This window comes from Coenobita brevimanus, chromosome 70, assembly GCF_032717465.1.
Source record: "Coenobita brevimanus isolate Jiangsu-jjx chromosome 70, ASM3271746v2, whole genome shotgun sequence".
NCBI classification, from domain to species: Eukaryota; Metazoa; Arthropoda; class Malacostraca; order Decapoda; family Coenobitidae; genus Coenobita; species Coenobita brevimanus.
Genome location: NC_137023.1, coordinates 15,717,117 through 15,733,641, shown reverse-complemented (window position 1 = coordinate 15,733,641; position 16,525 = coordinate 15,717,117).

Genomic DNA, 16,525 nt, shown 5'->3' with positions numbered 1-16,525 from the left:
TATCTGGACAGACTATGTAAACTGATGTGTTATGAGGGAAATAAAAAAACTGCGAGTGTCCAATGCGTTGATGGTGTACAAGTTTATCTGGAGCAAAAGTGAAGTTGCAATGATGATGAATATTGTTATTGCTGATGATAGCCATTTCACAAGGGACCGTATCAGTAGGCTGAAACGTGAAAATGTACGCAGGACAAAGATGAACAGCATGTAAGGATGTGCGGCACTTTCGCTCAATCGTTGACTCACTTGCGAAAGTGACAGTGTCTCGTCTCTTGGAGACCATGATGAGTTCGGTGTCTGTGTTGATGTTGATGATGACCAAAGTGTTGTTGTTTCTATAGGGGAAGGGGTGTATTTGGTATACTGTGAACAGGTCTTCCGTGATGAATGGTACACGAACTATCACTGATGTTGGTGTTAGTGTTGCTTCTAAGTACGGGTAATATTGCATAAATTCCCTACTGCGGAACAATGGCTTCAATTTATGTTTATGTATGCCTTGACTTACTATCTGACGTAGCTCATGAACTGGGAGTAAGTCATTTGTGATCTTGCCATCACCAGCATTCGAAATTCCTTGCATAAGTGCCCTGAAATGATCTCTAGTGTTCTCTAATTGTAGTAGAATCGTGTCAATATGTTCTGTGATGATGGAGAAGTGCTGGAAAAGAGTAACGTTGCCCTCTAAGTCATTTATTTTATCTACACTCTCGAGAGCTACGTTTTCTGCTTGTTTCAGATTTTTCACAATTGTCTTCATTGCCGAGTTCTGTCCTGTGATGAATTTATCTTGGTATGTTAGTACCTGAGCTATCTTATTAAATTTGTTGTTTATTTCTTTAAGGTCATCCTCTGTAGCCAATCCAAAGATGTTCCCAAGAACTGCGCCGCCCAGATCGAACAAACCGCGCTTTTGGCGAGTACGTGTGATATTGTTCCTGTCGCTCAGTACCTCCGTTCCATAAGATGGGAGATCTTGGATCATGACGAGCATAGTTGACTTCGCCTGTTCTAGTTTCCATTTCGCTAACTTCACCATTTCATCCACTTCCTTGGTGTTATGTGCTTGTGAAACATAATTCCCTATCTTGAAGTCCAGAGTTCGCATCGGCGTCGCAAGTCTTTCTACATAAGTAGGTAAGTCATACAAGTATTCTAGACTTATTTCAGTACTCATGACGTCCTTGACGATTGTAGTCGTGGCCGTTGGAGCTATGAGGCATCCTTGTCGTACTATATGCTTGGGGTCTAGGTGCGCATATACTCTTACTATGTATAAGAGAATCCATAGCATAAGTCCCTTCATCGTAACCTACCGAAAAAAAAAAATCCATTAATTCCCTATAAAGCTGTGGTTGATGATAGTGATGATGTGCGTTACGGTTGGCTGTTATTTCATTTATAGAACGAGTTTAAATTGATATTTAATTCTCGTAAATGATGTACTGTAGATTTCATTGGAATAGTTGCACCTATGTTCGATTGTTTGGTATATGACCTTAATTTCTTTTTGTAATCATTGTTGTGTTCTTGCTTGGTTTCTTGAGGTACGTTCACCTGTTCGGTTGTATCCGAGGCTGAATAATTATGTGATAATTCCCTTGAAACTCGTTTTAAATGGTCAATATGAACTTGTTTTTCCTCGCCACTTGAAAGTGACTTAATTAAAACTTTGTTTGCTTGTATGTTAATTACTCTGTATGGGCCCTCAAATTTAGGGGATAATTTATTGTCTCTCGTATGAATGACTCCGTAAACAATGTCTCCTAAGCTGATAGGTGAATCTTTTGCCTTCTTGTTAAATGCCTCCGTCATTTCTTCCTTGGACATCGTTAATTGTTTTTTCACTCTTTTGTGAATGTCCTGGAATTCACGTAAACGGAGTTTAGAGTAATCATCGTAATTGTATATAGGCATGCTGTCACCTTCTAGGAGCTCATATGGTAATTTTTTATCTGTGCCATATATAATGAAATGTGGTGTGTCACCAATGGATTTATTTATAGACCCATTAATGGAGGCCTCTACTCTGGGAATCCAATCATCCCAGCTTGCATAATTTTCACTGAGAATGTGTCGTAGCACATCTAATACCTTTTTATTTTGTCTCTCTACCAACCCATTCGATGCTGGGTGATAGGCCAAAACGTTAACCTTTTTGATGTTGTATTGTTTACATATTTCTTGTAAGATCTCAGAATTAAACTCTCCTCCATTATCACTTATTAATACCTTTGGGGTAGTAAAGCGACATATTACATTATCTGTTATTGCCTTTGCTACTGTCTCTGCTGTCTTATCTTTAATTGGAGCTAAAATGACATAACGGGAAAAATGATCCGTTGCTACGAATAAGTATAGGTTATTATTGTACGATAATGGCATCTTGAGTAAATCAACAGCGACAACGTCCCATGGTTGATGTGGTACAGGGTAATTACCCATCGGTGCAGGTGTGATTGGGTATCCTTTGTGTTCTGCACATGATTCGCATCTGTCTATATGATTGTTTATATCTCTTCGTAATGAAGGCCAGTAATATAATAGCTGGGCTTGGTTGAATGTCTTATCCTTTCCAGGGTGTCCTGCATGTGGGCTGTCGTGTATCATTCGTAATACTTGGGGTATCATGTCATTAGGTACTACCAACTGGTTAGTATTTCTTTGGCGTTTTGGTTGTTTAGAGTTAATTTTGTATAATGTATTATTGACCATTGTGAATTGTTCAAGTGGGACATGAAGTTTGGGTAATTGTATGTCATCTCCACTTTCTAACTTGTATATTACTTTTGACCATACTGGGTCAAGTCTTTGTGCCTTTGCGATATCCTCGTGGTTTGGGATATTTCCTTTGAGCTCTAACGCCGCGACCTGAATTGTGTTCGGGTTCCTAGATAATGCGTCAGCTACTATATTCATTTTACCTTGTATATAATGTATTTGTACATTGTAGTTTTCAACTGTACATTTCCATCTTGCTCTCCTCCCAGAAAGGAGTTTTTCTTTAAACATACCCTCCAGTGGTTTATGGTCGGTGAATAAGTGGATTTCGTAACCATATACCAAATCTCGAAACTTTTGTAATGCAAAAATCACTGCAAGTGCCTCTAAGTCTGTAGTGCTATAATTTTTCTCCGCATCTCTTGTTTGTCTGCTGGCAAATGCAATTGGTTGATTCTTTCCTCTTTTATCTTCCTGCATCAGTACAGCCCCTAATCCTTTAACTGATGCGTCTGTACAAATAAGAAATGATTTCGTGTAATTCGGATATGCTAAACAAGGTGCATTTGTTAGTTTAATTTTTAGATTGTTAAATGCCCTTTTTTGTTCTTCTTCCCATTGGAATACAGCATCTTTTTTGAGTAGTTGGAATAGAGGGAAGGCTATATGAGATAACTGTGGTACGAATGACCTATAGTACCCAGCCAGACCTAAAAATTGTCTAACTTCGTCAGTCGTAGTGGGTTCAGGAAAATCTCTCACTGCCTGTATTTTGTCATCAGTGGTGTGAATACCATCAGAGCTTAATTTGTGGCCTAAGAAATTTATTTCCTTAAAGCAAAATTTGCATTTAGAAAGTTTAATTTTTAATCCAGCATTACTAAGTTTTTGTAAGAGTAAGTCTAATTTCCTGAGATGATCCTTAATATTCTTCGTTGCGATAATAATATCGTCAAGATAAACAAATATTCCTTGTCCTAAAATTCTGGACAATACGTAATTCATAAGACGCTGGAACGTACCGGGGGCTGTCCTCAGTCCCATTGGCATTCTTGTATATTGATAATGGCCTCTGTTTGTTGAAAAGGCAGTGTATTTACGTGACTCCTGAGATACCGGAATCTGATAGTATCCGTTTAGGAGATCGATGGTCGTGAATATATTATTCTCAGGACCAATATTCTGTAGAACATCACTTAGCAATGGCATGGGAAATCTGTCTGGGATTGTGTGATTATTTAGTTTACGGTAATCTACTACCGCACGCATATCTCCATTTCTCTTGGGCACAAAGAAAAGGGGAGCGTTCCACGGAGAAACTGAAGGCTCAATAATTCCAAGCTTTAACATTTCATCGACATACTGATTTGCAAGTGTACGTTGGGAGTGTGGTATGCGATAAGCTGGTACGAAAATTGGTGGTGTTTCTGGGTGCACATTAATCATGTGATTAATCAAGTTAGTACACCCTAATTGTTCTCCGGGCAATGCTACGGTGTCCCTGTGTGTTTCCAGCAGGGTTAACAAATCATTTTCTTCGTCAAATTCACCTGAGTGAATTAAATTCTCTTTTATTCTTTCTCTATCCGTAGATTTTATCTCACTTGTTACTCCACCAATATTTATTTCCTTCACAGGGGCGAAATATTTTTCAATATTAACTATGCAAGTCCCCTTCTTCAACTGAACTTCCCCATTCATGTGACGACAGCTAACTGCATCATCTCCTTACTGGCCGCTGTCGTCAGCTTTCCTCAGTGTTAAGAGTGTGTAAGCATGCTTAGCACTGCTCGATTCTCGCAGACACAACACCTTCTCATCATTTGACTTCCTGCTTCTATCTGTCTCTCTATCTATCTATTTATCTATCTATCTATTATGATCTGCAATTATAATATGGAGACCTACCACATGTGTGTAGTCTGTGAACCAAGTGTAATCGGCCCGTGCAAGCCGACTGGATGCAAGCATACTTTATAGTAGGGAACACTGGTTCAACCACAGCATCCCTGATGTCCGCCAATGTAGTACGTGGCCAGAAGAGCGCTCTCAAAGATTATTACCCTGGTGAGACACAAACCCTCGTTCTTCAGTGAACGATAACACACACTTTTATCACTTTACCACAGAGGCTCCATATATATATATATATATATATATATATATATAGATAGATAGATAGATAGATAGATAGATAGATATATATATAGATAGATAGATAGATAGATAGATAGATAGATAGATATATATATAGATAGATAGATAGATAGATAGAGAATTTAGACAGACAGATAGATGGATATTACCAAAGTGATGTCGATACTTAAAATATTCTTGCAAGCTCTTTTACTTATATAACACTCAGTTTAGCAGGGTAGTCTTATTGTAAAGGAGTAACTGAATCGTGTACCGTATCTCATCTTCCAATTGGAATATTAAGACCCTCTGTTAGTAGTCAGAGAAAGGTAAAAATATTTTCATACTGAAATGTTTTATCTCCTCTGTTTCTAGGAAGTACGATGTTTGTTGTCCTTGTTAACTTAATGCGTTTTAGTATTGTTATAAAAATAAAGATTATGATGATGATGATGGTAATAATAATAATAATAATAATAATAATAATAATAATAATAATAATGATAATAATAATAATAATAATAATAATAGAGATAATAATAATAATAATAATAATAATAATAATAATAACGGTAATAATAATAATAATAATAATAATAATAATAATAATAATAATAATGATAATAATAATAATAGTAAATGTTGTTGTTATTATTATTATTATTATTATTATCATTATTATTATTATTATTATTATAATTATTGTTGTTGTTGTTGTTGATGATAATGATGTTGTTTTTATCATTTTATTCTTTGGAGAACATGTTGCAGTGAAAGGATTAGAGTAATTACATTAAGCTCTACCATTTTGACTGGTCTTCCAAAAGCTTCATCTAATGGTCAGGTGGTAGATACGATAAAACGAAAATTCCGTGTTAATGCAAAAGTGGTCAATGCAAAGTACAAGACATCTTCCGTCTTGCAGGGGTCAGTGTATGAGTCGTTGCCACTGTTCATTGTTTTATAAGGATGGATCCATCTAATAGCAAAAGGGGTCCAGTACAATTGTTATATGCTGGTCATCCCTACACTCCGAGGACAGACTTTTTCCCTATATTCAAAAAAATTTCACGGAATGTGGTGGTACTTACTAGTCATTCACTCGATATGGAGCCACATTTAGGTGAGTCTACATTGAGTGACAAGCAAAATGCTGTCGTGTGACCCAGGAAACCATTAATTACGTTGGGTAATGATTATATAACCAAATAGACACTTGGTGGTCAAATGGACTTAGGCGCTATAATCGAATTTGATCAATTAGGTTTGCGTTTGATGGATGATCGGAGTAAACTGTTTACACAGGGATGAGTAAACTTTCACCTTCACCTTCATTATCAAAAATGAGTGGCCTAACCCCGGTCTCCTAATTTTCTTATAAGACAGAGTACCACCAAACTATTTCATAGTAATAGGACTGTGAAGACTTTCTGAACTGGGGTTGTTAAGTGCAGTCTTCCATAGCCCCTTGACTATGTGAAGGTTTTCCTAGACTGAATAACATCATCTGGTGTCAACAGGAAAGAAGTGTAAACAGATGTCATTGTACTGGAGAAGTTAAGCCTGTTCTTAGTGTTGAAATGCATATAAGGAGACCCAGAGACCTATCGGTTGTTTTTTCTCACACGTACTTTTGCCTTCATTCATATTTTCGGTTATGTAGTCTGTCTGTACTAACAAAAGGCCAAAGTTTCTTCTGGCACCGGGAAAAAGTAATGGCGTAGTTCAAAAATGGAGAAGGAGGACTCAAAATCCATGGACACCTGCCCCCATCCACCACGGATCATCCACTGCTCAATCTCGACGTCAAGAATCTCCAATCTGATAAGCTTGACCGGGGAGTTCCAAGAGTCCCATGGTAATCGTTTTAATAGTGCTCGTGTTATTGCTCCCTGTGTTCGTCAGCATCACTGCCATAGATGACTGGTGGGGGAATCTGAGGAGTACAGGTTTCAATGGTTCATATTTTGGCAAATAGTAGAGAGTATGGATGCATCCTTTTACACGGTGAACCATATTGCATCTCTCTTCCATACTCCGATGGTGGATTATCATCTCTTATGAGGAGCCCTCAGCGTTGGCAGTATCTGCGCTGCATAATTTTTATAAAGTCATACTAATCTATCTATCTATCTATCTATTGCCAGACGCCTTAATCCCGTACGGGGTGGCCACAAACAAACCGCCTTCACGTCGCCCTGTGCCCCCTCCATTTCACTGCCCCGCTCCCAATTCACACCCCCCTCTCTCATATACCTCTCCACCCCATCCCTCCATCTCATCCCCAGCCTCCCCCTCCCTCTTCCTCCCTCCACCTCACTCACATACACTCTCCTCGTCAGTCTCTCACCCTCCATCCTCTCCACATGGCCAAACCACCTCAGTGTGTTACTCCTAATGCTTCCTTTCACATCCACATCCACACCACAATGCTCCTTTATATCCTCATTTGTCAGCCTGTCTCTCCATGTGACTCCACAGGCTCCTCTTAAATAACTCATTTCCACTGCTCTCACTCTTGATTTGTGTCCTTCCAACAACGTCCAAGCTTCACTTCCATACGTTAGAGTTGGTATCACAATACTGTCATGTAGAAACTTTTTCACATCCATGCTCACTTCCCTGCTTCTTATCATTGCTTTCAAGGAACCAGCAACCTTTCTTTCCTGATGTACCCTTTCAAGCACTTCACCCTCCAAACCTCCATCCTTACTCATCACACTACCCAAGTACTTAAACGTACTCACATTTTCCATTTCCTCACCATCCAACCTCGCTGTACATTCACTGACTTCACCTCTCTCAAAGACCATCACTTTACTCTTCCCTGCATTCACCTTTAGATTCCGTTTCTTACACGCTCTCCCAAACTCATCCACCAAGCCTTGCAGCTCCCCTTTGAAACATGACACAAACTAATCACTGTTTACATATATATATATATATATATATATATATATATATATATATATATATATATATATATATATATATATATATATATATATATATATATATATATATATATATATATATATATATATATATATATATATATACTACGTCCTTTATTGTCCCTGCAGGAGTGTCGGGTCTCGGGGCTAGGCTAATTCGTCCAGACATAAAACAAGAGGGGCCACTCCCTTTCTCTTGAGTAATATTAAGTGAGCAGCAAACCAGAATATCCCTCGGATGTACACAGGGCAACATCCAGCTGATGTGACTTATTCCTCTAGACCACCATACTTTCATTATGTTTATATGTTTACCATACAGCGTAACGAATGGTATTCTGGTCTACAAGAAATCATTAGTACATTCATAGCAAGTAGGAGTATTTGTAGAGTGCAACATCCCTGCTCTTCAAATGCTCTAAGGACTTTGCCCAGCAATCTTGACTTTCGACCGAGTGTTGTAAAATCGAAGTAAGTCATTCTTGCCTGAATTACAACCCTTCGACTAAGTTTGGTCAAAATCAATTATTTATATTTCTTTTTACCTGCATTCCCTTTGGCCTTGACCTTTGACTTACTGTTCTGAAAATCGATTTGCTTCATCGCTGTATGACCCTCAGTCTTTCCACCAAGTTCAGTTCACATTTAAATAAACTTGTTTGTGTCATAGGGTTGAACATTTGACCTAGTGCTGTCTTTGATTTTTGACAGTTTGTACTCAAATTCGAATCGCTTCACCCTTCACTCTTAGCTCTCTCCAAACGGTTGATTGAAATCGAACTGAAACTCTTTACGTTGACCTTCCCTGATGACCGTTGCCTAGTATTCTTCAAAACAATTGGTAAAGCCCCTTGACTAACACGACCACTCCACGAAGTTTCGTTAACACACACACACACACACACACACACACACACACACACACACACACACACACACACACACACACAGAGGAGGATAATTTTGGCTTTTTGTGACCTTAACCGTTGACTAATAATTGAACTGTTTTTTTTTTTTTTTTCTTGTATTACCCTCACACCTTTCACCAAACTACATCGTAAAAGAATCAAATCTATTTAATTAAACCATACTATGTGGCATTGACTTCACCTTTGCTATTACAAAATGCCCTCAGAATATTCCCATCGTTTTACTTCGCCATAAATTCTTCCAGAAAGACTGGTTAAATCGGGCAGAACATGTTTAGAAGGGCCTTGCTAGGTAATCTTACCTCTGACTTATTGGAAAAAAAAAAAAAAAAAGGTGAACACAATGCATGACCCTTATCTCTTCCACCAAGTTTGGTCTAAATTAGATGAAAACTATTTTTTGGTTGTTCGAGCGAGTGTGCAACCAAGTCAGCAAGAACACAATAAAACATGTAGTAGAATAACTGTGGTATTTCGGAACTATTAAACTACACTTGATTACAGCCATTGTTGTACAGCTTGTGAATAGTATTAGGAGTTACTTCAATGATTATTCTTAAAATTTGCTGCCATATTGCTGAAATAATCCACAGTGCACCAAACTGAACTGTTGACTATCAGCTTCACCGATTAATTATGCCAGTCTCACCTTAACTTGTCCCAAATTTTCTTCCTTTCCTGTGTATGTCACGTACAGTAGGTCAGGCGCAGCAAAAGTCGCCGTTACAGCTGTGCATGCTTTCATTTAAACTCCCTCGTAATTATTATCGTATTCTATTGTTAATCTGTTGTTATAACTCAATTTCCAACATAAAGAGATGGCAGTTAGGCCAAGTATGGGTAAACAGTGTTTAGTATTGAGTTTATTCTAAGGTCTGTCGTAGCTTTGATGTTTCATTCTGGCAACTGGACATCGACTTATTCAGCTTAGAGATCCCTGCGTTTCAGAGAGTTTGTTCATGGTACCATCAGACAGTTTTGCTCGGCCCCCGAAAGACTTTTTTTTTTTTTTTATTGCAGGTTGGTTAGATATTGATTTTATTAATCCTTTCAACAAGAGAACCAATTCCTAAACTATGTAAACTCATCTGAAAGTAGCTTCCTCCATGCTTCAGTCCAATAGCTAAACCCTCATTCCTCAGTAGCAGTGTTTAACCAGTCCCGAGTTAAGCAAACAAGGCTGCAAATTGGACACCGCATTCTTCTTGCAAGTCTAAAACAGACGACTAGAAACGAGGAACGTCCACTGAGAGAATATATATTCTTTTACACTGTCACAAATATAAAGTAAGTTTAAAATACACCTCAGGCTGTTATACTGCGCTGTATCAAGCAAAATCCTTTATTAAAGATTTTGACATATTATATTGTATTACTCAATATCCTTTGTAATCAGTTTTTGAATATACAGGATATCCATCAAGATTATTCAAACATGCATCCAGTTCTCATGGGTCGTAGGAGAGGTGAAGTTCTAATAAACTACAGAATACAGAACACCAACCTTGTACATCAATTGAATCAGGGAAAATTAGCTTGAGCAATGCCTGTATGGCCTCTCACAAAGTAAATATAAAGTGACAGACTGAGTTAGACTGGCAATCAGGATCATATTTAATGTAGTAATTTTATGGCGGCTTCATCTGACAACTGGTTACTTACTGAGCCTCTTTATACGGATTTCTAATAATTCTCTGCTTTGTAATACTGTAGAGCGGGGTCTCTCTCTCTCTCTCTCTCTCTCTCTCTCTCTCTCTCTCTCTCTCTCTCTCTCTCTCTCTCACACACACACACACACACACACACACACACACACACACACACACACACACACACACTAGAATACGGCCTTGAGATGTCTCCCTTCTATAGAGACAAACCAGCATTCCCTGTCCATTTATGTCAGCTGTCCCTCCACCGCCACACACACACACGCACACACACACACACACACACACACACACAATACATCACAGAAGAACTGTGAGACGGACACTGGTGACGTAGGAATCGCGATTGATTGCCTATAGTCGGCTTAACAAATCTGACTTATGAATCATTTCAAGACATTGATTCCAATCGGCTGTGTTGTAACATCATTCAGACCAGCATTAATTAACCCTTTCGCAGTTAGGACAGCTCCAGTTTTCTATTCCACCTAACAGCAAGCGATTTTATTCACGTGATTGAGTCATATCAGCCTGAAAGGGAAATACAAAATCTGTGCTGTATCAATGTTCAAATTTCCGGCAGTATACATTAGTGGTCTCCAAGGCAGGAGTAAACCTACTTGAACCGGACGCTGTGTTTCGGCGTCATCGCCCTCATTCCCTCCACCACTGGACAATCAGTTTCCGTCAGTGTCTCAGTTTACCACCAATCACCCGGACCTTCGAGCCCCGTAACTGGCTTAGTCTCTGTCAGGCAGGCGGCGGCCACAGCTTGGTGAGGAGAGGAGAGCAGGGCCGGGAGGACGGGTAGGGGGTGAGAAGAGGGAGCAGGAGGCAGAAAAGGGAGGGGGGCGGCTTTCTGTTGCCAGGTGGACACGGCTCCAGGATTTATTTCACGTTTTTGAGGCGCACTATTGGAGGGGAGACGCAGGAGCAAGCAAACAGCACTGGTGTGGGTCTGTGTACAAAAGATGTAATTTACAATCCCCGTTGATTAATACGTTGACGCATAGACTGCATATATATATATATATATATATATATATATATATATATATATATATATATATATATATATATATATATATATATATATATATATATGTGTGTGTGTGTGTGTGTGGAGAGAGAGAGAGAGAGAGAGAGAGAGAGAGAGAGAGAGAGAGAAAGAAAGAAACACGACTACGTCAACATATTCCCCACCAATAGACTCAGTTATTTATAAACAGTGTTATGCACAATAGATGCTGGAAGTAGTGGCACTGCCGCTGCCACTACTTGGATCATAATGAAGTGCCACTTCCTTTGCAGTTAGTTTTTTGGAAAGGCACCGCGCTACCGGTACTCTACCCGTTACTGTTGCTTTGAATCCATACAGACTTTTTTTGAAGATAAGTTTTCTGCAGTAATTATGGACGGGCACTTTGTTTTCATGATTATATAAGGAAAGCACATCGTACTGCAGGTTATGGGTTTGTTATCATATTTCTGTAATACCAAATCTAAGTTTAAATGGTTTAACCCGCGCCGTCCCGAGGATGTACTTCCACGTCCTCACGTTTTGTCACAGCTAATCCCGAGGACGTACTTCAACGTCCTGCAATTGCAAGGTTCATAATTTCCACAATTTTATATTTTCGCGAGTCATTTTTGGTACGTATACACGGGACACCTTCCTCAACAAGATGCCAGGCAGAGACAATGCCTTACCCAGCATGACCTCCTCCCCCCCCCTGCATGCCCTTTTCTCAGCAATTCACCTGTTATCAGTGACCTGGCCAGTATAGCCATGTCATGCCACGGTACGAAATTCAGGGCCAGAGTGATTCCCCAATCAATGACAATGTGGAGGACAAACTTTACATAGCATTAGAGGAAGAAACAGTTAAAAATGATAATCAGGTAATGTGGCAAAAAAAGGTCAGGTATTAGTGAGTGAAACAATGCTTACAATGCCTATATTACTGCTTGAAAACCAATATACTCTTGTACTACATATAAATTCGTAACAGTAAATAAATAAATACCGTTTATGAGTGGTGTGAAATAGTTATCCTCCCATAGAACTCGTTTTCTTTGGTGCCAGCCTGATAGAAAACCCAGTAAGGTAAGGAGGCTCTCCTACCTGTAATGAGTATTTTAAACCTCAGGTGAGCGATTTCTCTATGAATTTTCGATGTTTCTCACCAAAAGCGAAAGTTTAAAAAAAAAAAAAAAAAAAAAAGGGTCGAAAAATGGTTGGGATTGGGGGGTACCAGTGGTCAAAAAGTGGTCGGGACGGGGCGGGTTAATATATATTACATATATAAAGGAAAAATCTATCGTGTACAGTAATACTTAATTACAACCACAGGAAGTATGTTTCAGTACACCGAATAACGAAATATTGTGAATAATACAAACACTTATATTTTCATTATCAAATATAAGGCTAATACCATGTCATACTGAGTCATTATCATATCATATTGTTTCATTACTAAATCATACTGCTTCATAACCAACAATACCAGATGACAATCCTACCGACGGTCCACTGGTGTCTTGTGGCCATCAGGTACAGAATTGTTATTGCCCGCCTCTAGCAAAGCGAGACGATATATTTTCTGTCAGCGTGTGTCTGTATGTGTGTCTGTTGCCAAAATATCTCAGGAAGTTATGAACGAATTCTCACCAAACCTTCAAGGAAAAAAAAAAAACAGCTATGTGGGTATGCTGAAGTCTATTGCTTTTGGTGAGGATTTGATCAAAGACGACCGGATGCCAGCTGTTTTATATATATATATATATATATGTGTGTGTGTGTGTGTGTGTGTGTGTGTGTGTGTGTGTGTATTCCAGTATACTGTATATATTTTAATATGGATTAGTTTTTTTTTTTTTTTTTTTTTTTGTCAATCACGGTGACTGAATTCCACAGTTTTGCTAATTGTCTTCACATTTGGTTTGTAGGTAGCTTATACCTTAGTCAACAACATATTTTGGAGGGCGACTGGCATTTGGCCCCCAAATGCTTTTGTTTCATTCAGCTAGCGTCTAACACAAGCATGACAAAGGGCCGTGCTAATAAAACCAAACGCCAGTATTGACGAATGTGAGAGTCTGACGTTCTTACTTTTCCTGCCATAAATAAATTTCCTGTTCACACCAGGCGTTCGTCATCTGGTTAAGGCGCAAAATAGTATTAGAATGTGACAGGAGGATAAATGGCACCAACCCCCTAACCCCCTTTTTCGTGGAACGAACTTTAATATTCGTAAATACCTTTTTTTTTTTTCTTTAATAAACATTGAACTATTCAGGAATAAAATCTTCTTTGACTGGTCACAGTATACTGTATGAGGAGTACAGGGCTGTGCAGATAATTTTACAAGACTAAACGCCTCTGCAAACGAGTACGAATAAAGAAAACTTCCATGGTGGTGAGGTGGCGACGTGACGATAATATCTGGGGAATTATAAAGTGTGCTCCTAAGCTAATTTCAGACTACCTTTGTATTTCTCAGGAGCCTTTTGAAAAGGCATCAGTATTAAAGAAACTGATAGATTTGCTAGTGCTTAATACATTAGTTCCCAGGGTTCCTGTGTGAGGGATTGTGCTGGAAGGGTATTAAGCGTACTGTCCTCCGCCTATTGGCTCATAGTCTCGAAGCTCATAGGTCCCCACCCCGGGGGTTCCCTTCTTTATTAACTTTTGAAAATGCCCAGTTCCGTCCTGTACTGAGGACGCTGGGCGCAAATACAGTAGGTTAAAGTTTGTGTGTTAGGCAGCTCAGGGCTTTACTTATCACATCCGAGGGGAAGCCTGTAAGTTTCTGCCTCTCGTCGAACATTATCCGTGTGTGACAATCTTGACATTGGAAGTCATGAAACAAATGACATTTTTCTTTTAATAGATGCTTCTTGAAGTATACCATTATGCAGTTCAAGTGTATAGTTGTTTCATGCAGCAGCTGCAATTGTTGCTAACATAATCAAAGAAAATCCCTGTACTTTGCCGGTTACACTAGGCCTACATACTTTTCCCTCTTATCAGAGGCTAAATAAGTATGTAACGTATAAGAAGAAAATGTATACATCATATTACATGGCAGTAATTACAGTTATTAGAGTTGGTTCAGTGTTGGTAAATGGTTAGTTAGTTTGTATTATTCGCTGGCTTTATTAGTGTTCCCATACACTCTTAAGTTAGAGTAGTCGTTAAAAAATAGTACATTAATTTTTCATCAGTACCAACAAATAAATGCAATCATTTAAGTTCTTCATTGAAACATGTACTTCGTTTGGCACCAAAATAAGTTAATAAGCTGATTTAGGTAAGATATAGTTTGGTAAAATTACCATACTGTAGGTAAGAATGAATTGACTGGTTAGAATGCTGATTGAAACATTTAGGCTATTCATTTCAGTCAAGCACTCAGATTTGACCATAGGTGTGTAGGTCTTACTATATAATTTGTTAGAAAAACAAGGCAGACTATTTCATGGGAGTCGCAGAAAAGAAGAAGAAAAAATACATCAGGGCACCTTTCTATCCCAAGAGCTGGTCTTACCTGTAAGTAGCTCCAGACTAAGGAAATGGACTGTCCATGCATATATAATATGAAAAAAGCAGTTAATTTAATGGAAATTAGTTACTGTAATGGATGAGTAGATGGGTTAAGGAAAGGCAGGGAATATTGATTTGGGTGGAAGCATTATACATAAGCATCATAGGAGCAGTTAAGCAGTGACTGCGACAAACAGGATATATGAGATAAATTTGTAGTGAAGACCAACAATAAACATATTACTAGTTTAAGAGCAAGCTAGGAAAACAGAAGAGTAAGCTGTCTGAAAATGTATAGAACAGAAATGGATGAACGTTGTATTTGGGTGGAATGCTTTCTGAGAAAAGAGGTAAGACCTATCTAGAAGACTGGGACAGAAAAAGAAATACTGTACTATGTAACTTTGAAATTATTGCACACTGTTTGAAGGGAAGGATAATAAGCGAGAACGTAATACCAGAGGAATATTATTACTGTTGTTGTTGTTTAAAGATTTCCTGCACATATAGTGCAGGCCGGGCCATACATTAGCCCGGTCAGTGGGGTTTAGGCTGATTAAAAAGTAGTAAGGGGGAAGACAGGGCCTGGAGACTGCCCAGCACACATGCCCTGTCTCCTGGCTGGCTTTGTGGTGTGTGCGATTAATACTGAAGTAATCAGGACAATAATAACTGAGACAGGGAAGGTGGCAATAGTATAAGGAAAAAAACTACAGCCAGATAATACATAGAAACTAAATGAGCAACTGTGACAGTACATACACCTGATAACCTATATTATTCAACAAGGCCTGCTGGTCATGGCTGGGTAATAGATGTGGAAAGAAGTAGCTGAAAGAAAATGGAGGAATGTTGCTGCATCCCTCATGTGCTAGTGCTGCAATGAATGTCAATGTTCATATCACTCTATATGGTAAAAATAATTCTGTAATGACTACGTACTTTTATCTTGAAATATAAAAGTAGGAACATAGGATGTACTGCTACGTGAGTAAAGGTGCATATTATCTGGGTATATGGCCGTACAGGTCCAGACTGGTGAGCTTGCAGGAAACATACCTTGGAAATCTACGAAGAACTCATTGATACCTTCACTTTGCTCGTATAAATAAAAGCTTAGATAACTTAAATAATTTATTTCTGCAAATAATGAAAAAAGGAGGCTAAACAAAAATTCATGCCTAATCTAAACAGTGCTGTATCCTGTGTCTGCTGGTAAATGCGTCCTCTTTATGGGTTCTACCGTCATTTTTTACTAATTCTAGCGCATAGAGACATTTTCTACGTAAAAGAAAGTCTAGAAGGGGTTAGCGGTGTAGAAGAAACATTCTAAATTCGAGTCCTGTTAGCACTCATGCAGCGTATTCTCGCCCATTCGAACTCCTAAACTGGATTTCGCCAAGAGTGACGGTCCAGATTTTTTACAGCAAGGATGATTGACGTTCAAGAACGTCTGACGACTGAACGTTACCGCTGGACCGCCTGATTTTTTTTTTTTTTTTTTTTTAATAATATGAGCGTAAGAGTAACGAGTGGCATTGTTACTGTTTCACTACTCTCATC